At 36.6% G+C, this 7276-nt stretch overlaps 1 long non-coding RNA gene across 1 annotated transcript; it reads right to left on the bottom strand.

Annotated features, from left to right (window-relative positions):
- Positions 1 to 1687: 1687 nt before the first annotated feature.
- On the bottom strand, positions 1688 to 4807 carry LOC142170598 (uncharacterized). The gene is made up of 2 exons (XR_012699863.1): positions 2949 to 4807; positions 1688 to 2061 (listed from the first exon to the last, which is right to left on the bottom strand). It is a non-coding gene; the product is annotated as an uncharacterized LOC142170598 (long non-coding RNA).
- Between the last annotated feature and the right edge of the window lie 2469 nt (positions 4808 to 7276).

The following is a 7276-nucleotide window of genomic DNA, read 5'->3' as shown; positions in this document are numbered from 1 at the left end:
CGCCGAGAGGTAGATTTATTTCCTATCTCAAGGCAAGGAAGATGATCAGTAAGGGATATATTTATCACGTAGTTCGGGTTTAGGACATGGAAGTAGAGTCACCAACCATTCAGTCCATCCTAGTAGTAATGAGTTTTTCAATGTTTTTCCCGATGAACTTACGGGGTCTTCCGCTAGAGCGAGAAATTGAGTTTTCCATTGAGCTACTACCAGATACTCATCCAATATCTATTCATCCCTATAGAGTGGCCCTCGTAGAGCTGAAGAAGTTAAAGGAACAACTAAGGGACTTGCTTGAAAAAGACTTTATCAGACCTAGCACATTACTGTGGGGGGCACCTGGGTTAATTGTGAGGAAGAAAGATGGTTCCTTACAGATGTGTATTGATTATAGACAGTTGAATAAGGTGACGGTCAAGAATAAGTACCCGTTCCCGAGGATTGACGATTTATTTTATCAGTTGCAAGTTGCCAAGTGTTTTTCAAAAATAGACTTGAGGTCCGAGTACCATCATGTAAGGGTTAATGATGAAGATATTTTGAAGACAGCATTCAGGACCAGATATGGGCACTTTGAGTTTCGTGTTATGTCGTTTGGTTTCACCAATGCCCCAACAGTATTCATGGATTTGATGAACCGTGTGTTCAGGACCTTTTTAGATCTGTTCGTAATTGTATTTATCGATGATATATTGGTGTATTCTCGTTCAGAGGCTGAACATGAAGATCATTTGCATACTGTGCTCAGAACTTTACAAAAAAGGAAGTTGTATGCAAAATTCTCTAAATGTGTATTCTGGTTGAACTTTGTAGCTTTCCTTGGGCATATCATTTCGGGTGAAGGCATCCGGTTGATACACAAAAGATTGAGGCAGTAAAGACTTGGCCTAGACCCACAACACCGACGGAGGTTCGTAGCTTTCTGGGTTTGGCAGGTTATTACAGGAGATTTGTAGAGGAATTTTCTTCCCTTTTAGCACCTTTGACAAAGTTTACTCAGAAGGGAGCAAAGTTTTTCAATGGACTAATGCTTGCGAACGGGGTTTCCAGGCATTAAAAGACATATTAACTTCAGTACCGGTGTCACGAACCAAACCGATGGGTCGCGACGGGCACCCGGTAACTTACTCAACCGAGTACCAACGTAACATAACTTTCATATTATTCTATCATAGGTAAATGAACCGGAGTAAAGCATGAGGGAATACAAACTTATACATATGAAGTACGGGCCTATAGGTCCAAAATAACCACTCGTGTACTGAACATAGGCCGACAAGGCCATACAATATTTTATGTACATGAAATCTATGTACAAGCCTCTAAGAATACATGCTTTTTATAAAGGTCGGAACAGAGTCCCGTCATACCAAACAATACATGTCTAAATCATACTAACCGATCAAGCAACTCCGAAGCAAATGGAGTGCACCAACATCTTTTGCTAAGCTAATAGCCTACTTGGAGGGCTCTCGACCTAACTATCGGGACCTGCATGCATGAAACGCAGCGTCCCCAAGCAAAAAGGGACATCAGTACGAATAATGTACCGAGTATGTAAGGCACATAAATAAGTACATAACGGACATGGAAGAAACATAAAGTAAATGACTCAACCTGTAAGTCTGGATAGCTCTGTAAATCATGAAATACTTATAGTGTCATGCATATGCATATGAATGTCATGTCGTGTCACGACCCAAACCGATGGGCCGCGATGGGCACCCGGTACCTTACTCGACCGAGTACCAACGTAACATATCTTTCTTATTACACCATCATATACATGTGACATACGGGCCAAATAGGCCAACATAATCATTTATAAACTCAAAACATAGGCCGACAAGGCCGTACAATCTTTCACGTATACGACATATGTCTACAAGCCTCTAGGAGTACATAAATGTCATAAAGGTCGGGATAAAGTCTCGCCATACCAGACAATACACGTGTAAATCATACTAACCAAACATGCCACTCCGAAGAAAATGGAGTGCACCAACATCTTCCACGGAGCTGATAGCCTACTTGGAGGGCTCTCGACCCGTCTATCTGGACCTTCGGGCATGAAACGCAGCGTCCCCAGGCAAAAGGGACGTTAGTACAAATAATGTACCGAGTATGTAAGGCACATAAATAAATATATAAGAGACATGAAAGAGATATGGAGTACATGACTCAACTTGTAAGTCTGAATAACTTTGTAAATCATAAATTACTTTCAGCGTCATACATATGCGTATGAATGTCATGTTGTGCATAGGTACATGTTCATAACATCATCAGCCTCTGAGGGCATCCCATTATATCATATCAGCCACTGTGGGCAAAATCATCATCGTATACCAGCTGATCAGGTGGTGGTGCATATATAACGCCATAACCATTCCCATATCCCATATATATATATATACATACATATATACGCGTATATAACGCCGTTTGAATACATATATATATATATATATGCATATATAATGCCATTTGAATACATACCCATATATGCGTATATAACGCCGTTTGAATCATATTTCAGCCACTGTAGGCAACATCATCATTATATACCAGCTGATCAGGTGGTGGTGCGTATATAACGCCGTAGCCTTTTCCCATATCCCATATACATATATATACATATATACGCGTATATAACATCGTCTGAGTCATGGGTCAATGTACATGTATAAATGCATATGAAATATGATAACAAAATCTCTTGGTACGTCATAAGACCATTATACCTCTGATTAATATCATAAGCTCATTTTACGTATTTTCTGAGACCCATGAACAGACGATGAAATAATAAGATATATGGAAATTTAAGAACATAGGCACTTCTAATACTTCTATGAATAGAGTCATTCATGGAATTTGTGCATTTGCACGTTTCATTCGTATCGTATAGATCATGCCAAAAGAAAGAAGGGATAGCCTTAACATACCTAAATTAGGAGAACATCCGTATGATATTGTTAGAAAAGGTGGAGTGGATGGCTTTCTGCGATGAAATAACTTGACCAGTGACCTACGCTCACAATCCTTAAACATATCTAAATAGAATGATTTGTTTGGATTCATTCTCACAAAACCTATTTATCAAAGTGCCAAAAGTCACTGTATCACGAATAAGACCCTTGCTTTGAATATCCTCGAGTAACTCTAAAGCTTTCAGAAACTTTCTTGATATACAAAATCTCTTAATGAGAATATTATATGTGATAACGTTTGGGACACACCCCTTTTCCACCATGACTTTGAAGGTTTCCCTCACATCATCAGAAGTTTTAAGCTTGCAAAGTCCATCCAACATTGTGTTATACATTCACCGTTTTAGAAAGTATCTCACTTCAAAATGAAAAGTTAAAAAGGTCATATAAATTTATTAAGGAACAACTTAATCTATGCATGTGTCAATTATAGGTCATTCTTTATAATGTTATGCCAACACACTTTCTAATACACCTGTAGCCTTTATAGATAATGAAATAAAATACGTGTTCCCTCCGCCTTTTGCATTCATGTTTTTCACCCTTGGCTTCCACGTTGGGAGGGCTCAAAACTTATCTAAAAGTTTATAATTAACTAACTAATCTTTCACAAAAATCATTAATTAACCAATTATCCATATAATTAATAATTATCTCAAATTACTTAGAATACTACTTACTATCATGGTCATGTGGTACCTTGTATGGTACTAGTTTATAATTATCGGGTATTAACGTTCGGCCCGTATTTTATCCCAAAATGTCAAATTTTGACGAAAATTCATTTTCTTCGATTTCCTTATCCTCTCACCTTCACGGATTTACTCCTCACTTGTTTAAAATAGCATAATCATTATAATTCCCAAATAATCTTTTCCTTGGACTGATGTCAATTACCTTACGACAAATTCAACGTGAAATACTACAGGGTGCAACACTGTCGTAACTTATTACTGCAAAGTGCAACCTCACCGTAATGTAATACTACAGGGTAGAATACCATCTTAATATTTTACTGCGGGACGTAATATTGACTTAATATTGTGGGGCGTAACATGTCGTGCATAGGTACATGTGTTCATAACATCGTCAAGCCTCTGAGAAAATCTTATCATATCATCCCAGCCACTGTGGGCAAATCATGAACGTATATCAGCTGATCAGGTGGTGGTGCATATATAACAGTGTAACCTTTTCCCATATCCCATATACATATAGATATATTCATATATACGCGTATATAACGCCATCTGGTCATGGGTCAATGTACATGTATAAATGCATGAAATGTATAAGAAATACGTTAATAAGATTTTCTCAGAATGCCATAAAAATCCATATACATTTCGGATAAGTTTTATCAAATATGTATTTTTCTAAGATCCATGAACAGAATATATAATAATAATCCACATGGGAAATCAAGGATATAGACACCCCTAGTATTTCTATGAATAGAGTCATTTATGAAAATTGCGTATTTTTCTCGTTTCATTTGTATCGTATGGATCATGCCAAAAGGAAAGAAGGAATAGTCTTAACATACCTGGAGTAGGGAAACTTCCGTATGATATTCTTGGAAAAGGTTGCACCGCACTCCCTTAGAATCGCAATATTTTACATTGCTAAAGCTTTAATAATTCTCGGTGGATTGGTTGAAGAATCACGTTATTAGAATCTGGTTTTTATTGAAAATAATCAATCAAGCGTGATTTTGGCTTCTTTTGTCTTCTTTTGCAACTCCAATTTCTGATACAATATATCCTAATGAAGAACTTGGAAGGAGGAAGAATAGTTAACACATTCTCTGAAGATATTTGTTAGGTTCAGTGGAGGAATAATTATCTTGAAGATTTCCTAAAAACCTTATAAAGGAATCTTATTTGCACTCAAAATATTAGAAGGCAAATGAGGTTGCCACCTATACAAAAATGACTCTTAGTCATGAATTATGACTAAGAGTCATACGGTTGGTGTATTAGTTTGCTGCCACTTGCTATTTTGATCTTATCCATTAGTGAATTAATTTAATTAGGTAATATCCTGCTACCCAGTAATTAATCAATTACCTGTATAATTGAGAATTACTCCCACTTTCTTAAAATACTACTCATTTTTCACATGCCTTATACACCTTACTATCATGGTCATATGGTACCTTGTATGGTACTAGTCCATAAATACCGAGTATTTTAGCTCGGGCCGTATTTTATCCCAAAATGCCAAATTTCAATGAAATTCATTTTTTTGACTTGCTTCCCCTCTCACCTTCACGAATTTATTCATCACTTATAATCCTTATAATCTCCAAATAATCTTTTCCTTAGACTGATGTCAATTACCTTACGACAAATTCAATGTACAATACTACAGGGTGCAACATCGTCGTAACTTAATACTACGAAGCGTTACATCACCGTAATATAATACTGCAGGGTGAACATTGTCATAACTTAATACTACGAAGCATAACATCACCGTAATGTAATATTGCAAGCTTAACATCATCGTAATATAATTCTGCAGGACGTAACATCATCGTAATATTGCGGGGTGTAACATTATTTCCCCCTTTGGGACATTCGTCCTCGAATGTTGACTGATGATCTTATCATTTTCATAACTTATAGCTCTTGTGAATACCTTAATACTCTCCTTGCCATTTAAGCAGTTGCTCTGTGAATAAATCCAAAGTCTAGGGTATTCCCCCCCCTAGTCTTTTTGCTCATATCATGACTTGTGGTCGAAATCTTTCTAATCTCCCAACTGCTGCTACCTCCTGTCATGCAGCCTGTATGACCCTGGATTTGTAAGTGCGCTTATGTGATTCATCTTTCCTTTTTCCTTTTAGCTTTTAGTCAATCTCTAGTCCTTATTTTGTAAACATATACAAGGCTTAATAAAATGCCTCTTTGGGCATATATAGGTGTATTGAAGTTCTTCGCTCGGTACTTTGTAGAACTTGTAAATATGGCCATTCGTATGATTTTACTGCATCTACATGGGTCATACTATACCATAATTTTTACTTCAAATTATCGTTATTGAGGTATGCTTACCAATCTCCAGTTACTTTTGTTGCCTATCCTTTAGGTATAAATCTCAGTCCTTTAATGCTCATTTATTACCGTTTGTCTTAAGAATCATGGCCTAATCTTATGTCATACTTTGTAACTTGTATCTATCCATTATTGATTCACCTCAATGTTGATCTACAATCCTCCACTTGAAGGCTTGAAACTTTTTACGTAATATATTGTCGCTAGGGCTTACGTTGCATTGGGGAATATTTGAAGTGATTTCCATAATCGTATTTCATAGTGTCTCAGGTGATTCACCTTATAGGGGGTATCCTAATATCGTGTCGTTAACAAAATCTTATCTCCTTCTTTTTTTTTCCAAATCATTATTCAAACGAAGGCCCAAACATTATCCTTTATCTGTCACAATTACACCCTTATTTTATTACCAGGTCAGAATTTCATTCTTTCTAAATGCTATTAATCTTAGAATCCTTTGAGTTCATTCAGGCTATACTGAACTTTCAATGACTTAGAGAAACCATTATCTCTCTTGTTTTTATGGACTTAATCCCGAGGACTTATCCATTCTCGTCACCTTTTCACTTGCCTTTCCTTATCCTTATTCATGTTTTCTTAAAACTTTGTCGCTCTACCATACTTTCACTTGTGACCTATATATATCCATTTATACTACTCACAATTTTCCTTCAACTTGCTTGCATCATAGATTTCCTTATGTTATTCTAGAATGTCAAGCGAGACATCACATCGTCTCTAACTCTTCTCTACTCTCATAACTAGATTTCTCAGTACTTAGAAACCATAGGCTGAAAGACATGTCATTGACGATGCCGTTATCATTCCCGGTTATTGAGTCTTAGCGCTTCTGGCCTTCTATCTAAAGTATGGACTATTCACAACCTTCTGTATTTAAGTATCTCATACGTTGTTCACCTTTACCTTACTTACCTTAAAATCTTGCATCACATCTTCTATCTCTTTCATAACCTCCCTTCCACATACGTATGATTCACACCACAACTTAAAGCTCTATTATAATACTATAATCTGGTGGGAGCTTCATACTGACTTCTTATAAGGATGTTACTTTTTTTAACCATCTTTATCATAGAGTCATTATAGACTATGGTTGTTGTACTATCTCTCTCGTACCTCTGATTTTAAGGGAGATCCTGCAATATTCTCGATCACGATGTTTCTATTTTTCTGGGTCCAATAATCAAACTTTTTGTTTACTTG

Source organism: Nicotiana tabacum, chromosome 16 (assembly GCF_000715075.1).
Source record: "Nicotiana tabacum cultivar K326 chromosome 16, ASM71507v2, whole genome shotgun sequence".
Lineage (NCBI taxonomy): Eukaryota > Viridiplantae > Streptophyta > Magnoliopsida > Solanales > Solanaceae > Nicotiana > Nicotiana tabacum.
Note: the sequence above shows the minus strand (reverse complement) of the source record. Positions and strands in the feature narration are given on the sequence as shown.